Source organism: Pteropus medius, unplaced genomic scaffold, assembly GCF_902729225.1.
Source record: "Pteropus medius unplaced genomic scaffold, Ma_sr-lr_union100, whole genome shotgun sequence".
Taxonomy (NCBI): domain Eukaryota; kingdom Metazoa; phylum Chordata; class Mammalia; order Chiroptera; family Pteropodidae; genus Pteropus; species Pteropus medius.
The window spans coordinates 9439243-9452762 of NW_024355008.1; the positions used below are offsets into that span (position 1 = coordinate 9439243).

Genomic DNA, 13520 nt, shown 5'->3' on the forward strand with positions numbered 1-13520 from the left:
TTCCAAAGGACTAGAACCCAAATGGAAAGGATCCTTCACTGTCTACCTGACGACACCCCCTGCAGTTAAAGTAGACGGCATCCCATCATGGATTCATCACTTCCACATGAATGCAGCACGAGAGTGGACAGCTCAGAAAGACCGGCCCTTAAGACTAAGACTCAAGGGTACATAAATCTAAACTTCTGTTTCTTCCTTTTTTCCTCTTTAGCCCAGGCATACAGAAACATACACCGGCCTAGAGTATGGGAGTAACCGTGACTGGTGAAATTATTTCCCAGAACATCACCAGCCATGGTACTCCAGAGATCCGAGTAGATTTGAGCCGGCTTGCCATAGATCACCTCGCCATTGCAACGGTCGGACACCACCTTGGATCGGGATCTTTCCTAGGTGGAGGAGCATACTTAGGCTACAAGGGGGGACCTGTCTGTGGCATATTATCGGCTGAGAAAAGCCTCTTAAGGATAGGAATCTATATTTGTCCTCAAGGACATTACCCAGGGGTATCTGGCCTCATGGATAATATGGGACTTGGATGTGAGGGCCAAGACCAATTTTCTTGTGCTAACTGGGGTTGTAAGACTATCTCCACTATAGATAATTATAAAAAACAGAATGATGATAATATTAGATTAATAAGAGGACCACGCCCTTCCACATGCTCTCTTGGGTCTTGCAATCCTATCATAATCACCATCAAAACTGGTAGCCCTGGGGGACAACACTATTGGCTCACAGGACAGATATGGTGTATCAGATTATATAAAACTAGGTATGATTCAGGATTATATTTTACTATACAGGTTAAGGACCCTCCCAGGAAAGCTAACTCTATAGGACCCAACAAACCACTTCTAGTTCCTAGACTACCCCAAAGTCTTACACCTCAGAAAACTTCTGTTTCCGGAGTAACTCCAACTCCAGCTCTAGCCCTACCAGGTATTAAACCCCAGGCATTCAATCAGCCACAACCAGAACCAGAAAGAGCATTAATAACTCTGTTAACGACAATACACAAGATCTTACATAAGACCACCCCAGACATAGGACAAGATTGCTGGTTGTGCCTAAACCCAAAACCCCCTTATTATGTTGTGGTAGGAACTCCTCTAAACTTAACTGAGCTCAGCAGCGCACGAGGCTGTGAATGAGAAACTCCTCGACTCACCTTAGGAGACATACAAGAAAAAGGAACCTGCCTAATTTCAAAGAACTATTCCAAGCTGTTGGCACAGTCACCTTACTTCGATAACTGTAATCATATTATCGAAGTACCTACCTCAGGGGGTAAATACTATAAGGCTCCAAATAATACTTGGATAGCATGTGATAGCAGGCTCACTCACTGTGCTGCATCTGATCTTTTCAACTCAGGTGAGACTAATATTTGTATCCTGGTCTTTGTGCTCCCCCAAGTGTCCCTTTACAATGGACCAGAAGGCAGACTCCACTTCTTCCACCAGGACAGGCTACAGAAACGGGCCGTACCAGTCTTAATACTCCTTCTTGTAGGACTCAGAATAGCAGGCTCTGCAGCTGTAGGTACTACTGCTCTCATCAAGGGAGAAAATGAATTATGTGAAATTGGAATACAGATAGATAAGGATATCAAGACCTTAAAAGACACCATCAGCAGGTTAGAACTTCAAGTCGATTCACTAGCAGAAGTAGTCCTCCAAAATAGAAGAGGTTTAGACTTATTATTCTTAGAACAACATGGATTATGTATGGCTCTAGGTGAAACCTATTGCTTCTATCCTAATAACTCTGGAATAATTAGAGAAAGCTTACGACTAGTACAGAGAAACTTAGACGCTAGGGAAAAACAAAGACTATAATCAAATAACTGGTTTCATAGGGTGTTCAATTGGTCACCATGGCTAACAACCCTTCCATCTGCTGTAGCTGGACTTTTAATCCTCTTCCTCCTCTTGTTAACTTTTAGCCCATGTTTCCTCAATTGTTTGCATAAAGAAGTTTAATTCTATTAAACATTTAGTATTACAAAATAGAGACTATGAGCAAATTCCACATGAAGAATCAAGGATTTGATCTTCTGCTAAGGCCAGTGGGAAATGTGCTGGCTGGAAAATTACTGCTTGGCTATCGCCCATGAGAACATAGGCTATCGCCCATGAGAACACAACTTTCTAACAATAAGTTTTCTGCTTCTGTACCCGCCCCATTTGCACAACGTACCTGTGGGTTGACAGTTAGTAAAAAGAAGAAAAATAGACTTGTGTGTTCAAAAAGAATGAAGAATGGGGTTTAAGGCTTAAAAACTCTGTACCTCTACATTTCAGGGCTGCTTAATTTGGGGTCTGTGTACCCCTGGCAGACCCAGCTGGCTGAATAAAGAGTGTGTTTCCTGTAACTCACTGATTTCTGGTGGTCCGTGTGTCTATTGGGGGCTGGCGGCTACAACATTTAGAGGAAATATGAAGAAATAGGTGCTGGCCAGTGAGAAAGATAGTGACATAGAAGAAAGCAGAAGCTTTATTAGTTATTAGTTGAGGCTGAAGCGAGTCAGCTTTCATGGAAAGATATGAAGAACAATGAAAGGAAGTGGATACAGAGCTGCTGGTAAAGTGGGTCATCCATGAAATATGGGATAGACTGGATATAAATGAGATTCCCTGGAGAGGAATAGTAAGGAAGTATAGAGATCCTCTTAGATTATCTAAAGTATATTCGTATTTGAAGATATAAAGTTCATAAATTTTAGCTCTTCTATCTTTAAAGAGCTAAGTAGTTCTTATTTAGGCCAGGAATAAGGCAGAAAAATAAAGTGGTAAACAAGAAAGTGAAACTGGAGGCCATTATTAAAATGCAAATTAATACATAAAGTAAGAAGTTTAAATGAAGTGCTAGGGCACATGTAAAGAGGAGTATTTTCAACACTGTTGGTAATAACTCTAACTGAATGACTGAGCATGTGTGGGGCTAAAGAAATCTTGTAGGCAGAGTGGACAAGAGGAATGTGAAAACGGAACATCCAAAGTCCCAAGACCAATGACTTGAGAGAATAAGTTTATTACTACTTTCTCTAGTGGTGGCATTCAGAGTTACCCAATCATGCTATGAGAGGAAACTCTTCTTGAGATTTGCTTCGCCCTTTACCACACCTTTACTACATACCTGTGTAGAGACAGCTTTATTTTTTATTTTTAATTTTTTTTTTTATTTTAACACCTACAGCATCTGGTCTTCCTAGGTGATCTCCCATCCAAGTATTAATCAGGTCCGACCCTGCTTAGTTTCCGAGATCAGATGAGATTGGGCATGTTCAGGGTGGCATGGCTGTAGATGAGACAGCTTTGCTTTTTTCTTTCTCTGTGGACACAAAGCTAGTATAGTACCTTGAATATAGTTAATTCTTGAGATATATTGAAATGAATAAATAAGAGAAAAGACAATCTAATTGGTCCTTGTTTCTACTTCTTTATTTTGTTTGGGAGCAAAAAATACTGTAATCTAAAGTTTGGTTTAAAATGAATTTAACATTACATTCTAGCCAGTCATATGCATTCTGTGCCTATTTTTAAGGTAGTAATCATGTACTCATAAGGTAAAAATAAAAACTAAAACTCGTTAATTTCCATGTGAATAAAAAGTCTTGATAGTAAAATGTCCAACAATAATATATTACACTAAGCATACCCTATGGTGAGAACTGGCTTTACTTGGCTGTTTCTTTTCCCATATATACTTCCATTTCTCTTCTACAACATGGCTACATGAATTTTGGGTGTTAACAGCTTTCCAAAATAGCCAAATATTATATTGATATTTGATAAGTGCTCTAAATCATCTCTATTTTTATAATTACTTCTGGGTTTATAGCTTCAGAACTCTCATAGTTCCTATATTAACCTATATTTGATGATAAATGCTAGCATTTCATCTTAAAAATATTTCTAAAACTGATAATATAAGGCCACAGTGAACTGGGGAGTGTCTTCTCTGATTTTGTGTTCTGCCATTTTGTTCCGTGTCACTCAGTTTCTATATCTGTCAGCGTTCAAATTTACCTAACACATACTTGCTAAGTTTCCCTGGCAATCACCTTCTCTGAAGGACCATGCCAGATCCTACAATCTTCCCCAAATCTTGCTTTTCCTCAGTCATAATTAAATGATAATTTTAAGACCCTACATGATCCCAGATAAGAAGATGTGTGTAATAAAATAAATGTTTTTGCTTCTGATATCTGAACTTCCTGCTGGACTGCTTATAAATTAATCCAACTTAAGAAGAAAAGAGTATCTTTCTGTAGATAAATTTATAAAATATAGCAATCTAGAACAAAAGAAGTTTTTGATGATAATCACTCCTTTTCTGCTTGTTTCTGAAGTTAAAATTTCATGAAGAAAAAAAATTTTTTGATAGGAGACACATAATCTCTATACGAGTGGCCTAGATCTCACTTTTTGTTGTTTGACTCAGTAGTTCTGGGTTTTTCTGAAGAATATTGGAGCAAGTCTCAGTGTTCATGGGGACCCCACACATGCAACTTGTTTAAATCTTCATTGCTCAGAGTACTATATGACCAGAGGTCACACAATACTGTAAGAACTGTGTCATTGCCTTTTGATAATGGTATAAGTTTAGTAAACATTGGTAAATCCCTTAAGTTCTGAAGATTCTGGCAGTATGATACTGAAAAGAAGGTTGGACAAGCAGAAATTATGAACTTCAGTAGAATCTGGGCAGTTTGGATTATCACAAGACTGTGGGCTTTGGTACATGGCTGAGCCCTTCAACACCTCCCAGGCATTCTTTAGGGTTGAGTCATCAGTTTTAAGTATCACTGACTGTATGCTTCACTGCTTCTTTTCACTTCTATTTAGAAAGCCTAAGGATCTTTAAGCAAAAATAAGAAGTGAGTTTTAAAAGAGGCTTTAACAAGTAAATGGCGTAGAGCTCTTACCATGAAGGAAGAAAGGGATGAGGGAAGTAATTTAAGTGTTTAGAGATTCATTGAATTTAGCAAGCTAAATAAAGGAACTGTGGTTAACATTATGCAGGAACACCACTATTTTCTTTCATTCTTCTCTGGAAATGAACTTGAATTATATTTTTCCAGTTACTTTACAAAAGGCGATGCTTATGAGAAATTACATGTCATTGAGATGAGATACATTGTCATTGAGATATGTGATTTGATTTAAAGTAAAGGAACTCCCAAAGAGCTTTCTACCTAGATTATGACCTAGTCATTCTGACAGGGGAGTCTTAGAGATTGTGTAATTGGAAGTCAGATGTATTTCTCTTCTTGTTTATAAGGCAGAGCACACCATAGAGCTTGGGACAGAGTGTTCTATATACTATGTATATCTGGTCATATCTTTCAGTATTTCTACTTCGCTTCTGGAGAGAATCCAAAGTCCTTAGTATGGCCCAATATTCCCTTCACATATGACTTGTCGCGCCTCCATCCAGCCTCATTCCTCACCACTCTCTCAATGCAGACCCAAGGCTTCATCATTCATAATGCCTGTAGCTCCTGCAAGGTCCTCACAGGTACATGCTGGAAGATGCCTTTTCTCTTCTCTATCAGGCAGGTCTTCTATCTTTCAATACACAGCAGTGGATTTATCTCCTTTGTGAAGGCAACATTTCTCACATAAAGTTCCTGTTCCCACAACTCCTACAGCCTTTACAATACTGATCACATTTATCCAATCCTACTGCTTGAAACAGACCACCAGCTACTGAGAGACAGAAACTGTGTCATATGTATATTTCCATCCTTTAGAGTATAGCAGTGCCTACACTAAGACAGGAGGTCCATTTATTTTTAAATTTTTAATTTTTAATGATTCTTTGTTTTGCTATAAGGAAAGTATTGTAGACATCCTCTAAGATGACTTCCAATAAAATTTACCTCCTGTATTGATGCTTTTGTATAATCTCCTCCACTTGGACTGAATTTTATTGACTCATTTCAACGAAGATTATATAACAGACATAATTGAATGGCACTTCTAAGGTTGTCACAAAAAGACTCTCTCTTGTACTCTCTCCTCATTCTGACTGAGGAAAGGCAGATATGGAGAGGCTCGCATGGTAAGGAACTGCAAGGATCTGACCAACAATAAGAGAGAAGAAACGAGGCCCTTAGTCCAGCATCCTCAGAGGAACTGAAATTCAGCCAATAATTTTGATGAGACTGAGCTTGAAAGTGGATTCACTTCAGTTAAAACTTCAGATGAAACTGCAATTCCAACCGACACGACAGTGATTTTATGAGAGACCCAGAGCCAGAGGCTGTCAGCTAAGTCTGCCTGAGTTCCTGACCCACAGAAATTGTGAAGTAATAAATGTTTGTTGTTTTAAGCTCCTAAGTTTTGGGGTAATCTGTTACATAGCAAGAGATAACTAATATGAGGAGTAAAAAATTACAGTAAATTATAAATTCTAAATGACGTGGTGTTGTACCATGAGTTGGTTTGGTTTTGTTTAACAGTTTAATTTAGTCTTTACTCTGTCTCTATACTTAATGAAAAAAAGTTTTCTCAGGGTGACATAACAAAATACCATAAACTGAACTGCTTAAATACTGAAAATTTGTTTCTCACAGTTTTGGAGGCTGAAAAGTCCAAGATCATCATTCTGGACAATTCAGTTTCTGAGTTCTCTTCCTTACTTGTAGCTGTCTGTCTTTTCACTGTGCCTTCCCATGATGAGAGGGGTGGTGAGAGTGGCGGGGAAGGGGGAAGAGAGCACACACGCTAATGTCTCTTTTTATAAGGGCACTAATCCAATTGAATCCAGGCCCCAACTTTATGACCTTATTTAATTATAAATACTTCCTATAGGCCTTATCTCCAAATATAGTAACATTGGAGGTTAAGGCTTCAACTATGAATTTTGAGGTGACACAATTCTGTCCATAGCATTCTGTTTTTCAAAGCATTGTACTTCTTTTTAAATTTTTGTTAATTTCTATTTAATTCCAAAATTATAGAAAAAAATTTTGAAACATCTGAGAATAAGACTGAAAAAATTAAGACTGTGTTCAGTTTTAGTTAATGGTAGATGAGTATATATTGAACTAACCTTTCTGCTGATAACTATTACCAAGCCTGGATTTTTAAAAAATCAAAGTTATTTAAAAGCAAGGAGAGGAACTGAAAATGAACAGAAACTGAAGATTTGAACCTTGAAAGAAAGTAAGAGATCCATGTTTATATGCTCTTTATTCCAAGAAAATTCTTTAATTTGGAGAAAATATGGGACTGTTAGAATTTAAAAAGGAAGCTGAAGTCTTACTGGTCTAATGGTTGAAGGTCTTGTTGGGGAGAGGTAAACTTGAAAGGGGGGAGGATCACAAAGTACATATATTCAGAATATATAAATAATTTCTAAAACTTTTTGTTAAAAGGACAAATTACCCAATAAAGAGCAATGGACAAAGACGAAAGACTCTCAAAATATAACACTATACACAAAGATCTGTGCATTTCACTGTTGGTAATTTTTACAAAACTTTTACAAAGATAAGACAAAAGCAAAGAATGCACTATTTCTATTCATATGGAGCTTATATTTTAGACTAATGTGATTTTATTTCTAACTGGCTAATTCAGTTTAGGAGTGAAATTTGAGTATGTTAGTAGACAGAATCTAGAAGGGTAGGTGTAGAAAAGAATGGAGTGGGTTATAGGCAAACAGATGCAGACCACCTCAAAAGAAAACTGAAATACTTAGCAAGAAGATTGCTACTATGTGATGATTCCTGGTTCCAATGAATGAGATCACAGCCATCAGCTTCACGTAGATTTTATTCCATGACTTGGGTTTAGTCTTAGAGACAGAGAAGTGAATTATATGTTTTTCCCAAATGTGTATCGTCAGTGGCACACCAAAGCTGGGAGTGGTAGAAAGATTAGCCTCATCAAGAAGGAGGATTTTATCATGAACATGGTTTGGATTCACCGATGCATGATAATAAATAACAGCAGGTTGACTTTCAGTCAATTTTATACTTGCTTTTAAATTCTCTACCCGCCTCCCCCAAAAATGCACTTTTTATTACCTATACTAGGATAGGATGAATCACTCTCACTGCATCCCCCACTCCTTCTTTGATAAAGCATTGGATGTCTCTGTGTTGGATCAGGGTAACTTAAAGATGGGACACTTCATTTTACTCACCCACCATAGTCTCCCAAATTCCTCACATTTCCAGGTTCTTTTGCTCCACCTTCTTCCATTCAAATAATAGAAACAATGCTAAGCTGAGACTCAAGAGATCTGGGAATTGTAACTCTACCTTTGTTACATAATCACAAGTGTTAAATGAAATAAGTATATGGAACAGAGTTCACTTTCTTCTTCAAAATTTAAATAAAATTGCTCGAGTTTATTAAATCACATTACGTAGTTTCCGTGAATTTCTAGGGATTTAGTTCCTCATATTTACATCAGTTTCTGAGTTGTTGCTTCTTTTCACTTTCTTGCTTCGATCTCTTCTTTATTCCAAAGTTAATCTATGTTTTTGTTTGTTTGTTTGTTTTTGGTTTTTTCAGGCTGACTCAGCTGTGAAACACAATATCTCTTCCTAGATTTCACCAAATCTACTCATCCAATGCAATTATGTATGTAGAAGTCTCTGTTTAAGTTTGGGTCAAGAAAGAAGCTCATAGTCCAATAATGTACGTAATTAAAACTGAATGTTGGACTTCTCTATTCTTAAATTCTTCAGAGGTCACCTCCTATGGATCTGTTCAACAGCATTTATTCAAGTACTAGCTCAAAACAACATTTCTTGATTCTCTATTTTTCAAACTTTCTTCCTAGTAAATCTATTTCTTCCCCCAAGAATTTATTTATGTGATTTTCTAAACAGGAATACATCTACTCTGGATGGTAAACTTAAGTAACTCAGAAAAATAGGCAGAAACTAGACATTCCATTCTGTCTTTTTTCTGTCATCGGTGTAACTGAAATAAGAAGGATGAAGATATTTTTCCCACTGGTATGGTTTGAATCATTCCTCAGAAACAAAAATCTGTAACAGTTAGCTTGCTTTTTAAATATAAATGCTTTTCCATGCAATATATTTAAAAAATTTAGCACATTAAAGGCATTTAATTACGTTTTTTTCCCTTTCTTTCTTTAATAATTATTGGTCAAATTACCTTATCTTCCTTCACCTTGATTCCCATCCTGGCAACATTCAACAGTTTTCGAGTCCACACTATATATTAGATAAAAATTATAAAATGATAAATAACGTAGCTTCTTCTCTTAAGCTGTGTATTTCTCACTATAATATACACTGACTGGCTTTTTAATATACAGATATATACAATTCTGTGTGTGTGTATTTGTGTGTGTGTATTTATGTGTGTGTTTCTGTATGCCTCTGTGTCTCTCTGTGGGTTTTCTTAAATATTCTCCCACATCAGTTCTACTTTTATATGTTCAAACCCACTCCATCTTCAAGACTCAAGTCTAATGCTATCTCATTCATAAAAAATTCTTTGAATTTTTATTTTGAAGTTTTGTTTCTGAACTTTCATACCACTTTGTGTTTCTATTATAGTCTTCCACCTTCATTCATTTATTCCAAATCTATAAATTCCTTGTACCTCTTTTTAGACTACTGGCATATTGATAAAAGTCTCCTCAATAGATTCTCTTTTGTGTCCCTCACAATGTCTGCAATAATGCTTGCTCCTTATAGATGTTCAACAAATATTTGTAGAAATTATCCATTTCAGTAGACATTGATATCTTAGCATCTATTTCTCCATTTGGAATCTAAGTTCTTCTTTGACTCTGCGTCTATTAATTACCACATCATTTGAATCAAATTTCATGATTATTTTTATAGTATATTTAAAATTCGACCTTTTTCCTCTTTCATCGGTCAAATCTTTAGTCCCTCCCTGTCCTATCTTGGCAATCTTAAAAATATTTTCTGGAAATTCATACTAGATTCTATGGCCAAAGTGATTTTCTCCTTCCTTTCTTAAAACCTCAGCCACCTCCTTGAAATAATTCATTGCTTCCTCCTCAGCCTTACATTAACAAAAAAAATTTCCTACCTTAACTTCCTAGTCACCACTTTTAGCTACAGAATTAAATACTCTTACCTATTCTTATTAATATGGATATAAACCACACAGTAAGATATCTGTTTTGCTAATTACTTTTTAGAATTATTTTTATCTCTTTTATGTTTTGTTCTCCAAGTGGAAGGAAAAAAAAGGAAGAATAAAATCTAGAGCTTTAATATTATAATAGAGATATTGTAAGCATTACTTGAAAAATAACAGAAAGGCTAAGAGTATGCACTGGAATTTTACGGTTTTTCTGTTTAATTTAAGTTAAATAATTACGGAGTTATCATCATATTTTAAGATTTATATATATAAATATGTATATATTAATGGCTCAATAACATGTACTAACTGATGGCATTTCTAAAGAAGTTGTCTAAATTGATAAACATGGCATCATATAAATCTGATAAAACACAAGATGATATGCAACTTTTCAGGAAATATTTCATGTGAATAACTACAAATTCCCTAGGTACTTTGTCGTCTTTGAAATACTATGCCCTTAAGTCAAGAGCAGCACTGAAGGTGGGAGGTGGTGACAAAACCTAAAAGATGGCCTGAAAGAACTATGGGAGTGATTTACATCAATTAATTCTTGTGGTTCTATATTAAACCAGGAAAGAAAAAAAAGTACTGAACTTCTTCACAGCCAATAAGAATCCCCTAGAAACTTTTTAAATCATTATTTTTTTTTTCTCCCAGGAAAACAGAATCTTCTATATTTTCCTGATACTGAAAATATATTATTTTCCTAGATTATTCTGAACAATATCTATTTTTAAAATATGTTTCCCATAGCTAGGTCATATATCAAAATATATGTTCCAAAACATCATTCTGAAAAAAAAAGGAATCCTTGAAATTTCAGAGCCATTCTTTTATTCTAGTGTTTTAAATTAGCTCTGTTTTCTCTTAGATGTAGCTCTCTTTTCTCTGGTAACTGAACACTGTATTAAGTCTACTAAAATGCGGAATTACCTGACTGATAGAACAAAATGATACTTCACCTCCAGCCACTGAAAAGACCAGAGTTGGGTCCTGTAGTTTAGGGGCCAATCAACTAGCTGCTCAATGATCAGATTCTGTCTCTCTAATATGAATAAAGAGACACAGAGACCCTAGTACAACAGGTTGGGTACTTGAACGGAAAGTTCATTTGGGGTCAGATTTGACTCTTTCATTTTTTTTCCCCCTCTTTAATTCCTCCTCCCCCCGCTTCCACCCTTGACCTATGGATGTTGCCATTTTCCCCTTAAGAATTGGATCTCTGAAGGAGAGGCGTCTCCTCCCACACGCTCGGGCGTGCACCTGGTGTCTGGAGCTCGAACCTAGGACCTTCTGCTTGTAAAGCAGACTTGCTAACCACTATACTATGGAGCCACCTCCCTAACTCTTTCATTTTTGACCATGTGTACAATGATGAGAAGCAGAACAAGCTGGCATTTTCTCTTGGCTTGAAGATTAGAACATAGACAAAGGAAAGTTCTAGTCTTGAAAACCTCCCAGTTCTAAAAACTCATCTCCCTTGTGCCTGGTTGAGACTTGCTTATTTATTCTTCAACATAGCCTTCTATTTAAGCTAGCCTAAATGGGGTACTTATTACACAGCACCTGGACTAAAACTCCAGTGTATGGGCTGTAAGTTGCTACTTAGTGGGGAAAACACATTGCGTAATTAAGGCAGATTTCTGGGTCATTCTATTTGAAATATACTTTAAGAGCAGATACTTCATGGAAGATACATATATTTTTTCCCTTGACAATATTACTTTTCTTCCTTATCTATCACAACAAATACTTTAAGCAGAACTTTCATTAAACATTGTTCTCTTTAAAAAATTGGAAAGATTGTTTAAATGACTAGTTAAACAAACCAAAGAATTCAAGGAAACAGGCTAATTACATCCCCTTCTCTTAACTTTCAACGAACTAGCTGTAAGGTTATGAGAAAGTCACTTTTTCATAACCACAGTGGGAACAAGGGACCCAGTTCCCTTATCTAAAAACAAAGAGGTTAAATTAGATGCCATCAAAGATTTGTTCACTCATAAAAAATTGCAGTTCTAAATTTATAGGAAGTGGTGCCCAAGAAAAATTATAAGTAGCTACATTTAGTTTTTTTCAAGTTTTCAATTAACTTGCTCAGCTGTGAGCATTGTGATAAGATTGCAAAGTAATTGTGATTAATGTTGTAATCGTTATGATAATTTTTATCATAACAAATCAGGAGGAGATATCCCACAGCCACAAAGGCAACGGTACAGTACAGATTGCTGCTAATATTAACAATGCCTTTTATTTACATATAGTTTTACAGCTTAAGAAAATATTTTATATGCATTATCTCATTTGATCTCATTCCTACACTATGAAATATGCCTTGATACAATGTGCTCACAGAAATTTGAAGGTAGAATCATGGAAGCTCACAGAAAGAGGATTTCCATTTTAAAGGGGAAATTGGTATGATTTATAAAGCAGATAAAACAGTGATTCCCAGCATTTAAGTGTGTATGTATGTCAAAGACCTTCAAAATCTGAAGAAAGCCATGAACCTTTACCCCAAAAATGTATATGCCTATAATTATTTACATTTAAAAGTCCATATGTGGAAACCCTAGTTATCCATAGCTCCCTCATTATTTACCTCTGATACTGAGATAACAATAATGAAAATTTAGGGTACTCATCAAAGGGAAAAAATATAAATTTTTCTCTCATGTCTATAAATGTAAGTAGGAGGAATAATATTTAATACTGACTGAGTGATGCATATATGAAAAATACTTTATATTTTATCCTATTTAATTCTAACAATAGCTCTATAAAACTGAAATTATCTTTAATTTATGATTAAGATTGAGAGAGGTCTAGTAAATTGTCGTAAAATTAGAAAGCAATAAGGAAAATTTAAAATTAAGTGTCTCCAGTTTATAGAAAGGATGTATGCTTTCTACCATGCCATCCTAGCTAACATGTTAACACACTGTTTGGGAAAAGAAAATGACCGCTTTTGTTTTGACTGCCTTTTTTAATCATCGGGCTTAAGAATTTAGATGCCCATTCTGCATAACTACATCTTTGATGTTTTTAACAAGGGATGATGAGAGATGATGTGTATGAAGAGGTGATGATGTCGTGTTGCATGTGGAGAATTATTTATATTGTAAGGGTACACTTGAGGTAAATAGAGCATACTCGAGATATAGTGAGACTCGAGTAAGCTCATCTCAGGCTAATCAAGAAGATGCTTTATTATGACATCAGAAGCAAGGCAGAGACGTAAGCATTCCCACCAGAGTGAAATGTGGGACTGCTATGAAGAATGAGGTACAGTCACAGCTGCCATCTGTTCTCAGATATGTGAGCTCTGCTTCAAGGCTGGAGCTCTTCCCACTGTATTTGGAAAGGCTACCCTTACAATGGTCACACCTTACCAAA

The 13520-nt window shown here is 36.0% G+C and overlaps 1 long non-coding RNA gene and 1 pseudogene across 1 annotated transcript in view; one reads left to right on the forward strand and one right to left on the reverse strand.

Moving 5' to 3' along the window:
• LOC120598102 (uncharacterized) overlaps positions 1-8571 on the forward strand; it is a 145232-nt gene extending 136661 nt beyond the window's left edge. The window contains exon 5 of the long non-coding RNA XR_005651503.1: positions 8538-8571. This is a non-coding gene — a long non-coding RNA (uncharacterized LOC120598102). The remainder of the gene's footprint in view (positions 1-8537) is intronic.
• LOC120598245 (uncharacterized) lies at positions 3193-3311 on the reverse strand (annotated as a pseudogene).
• Positions 8572-13520: the final 4949 nt, after the last annotated feature.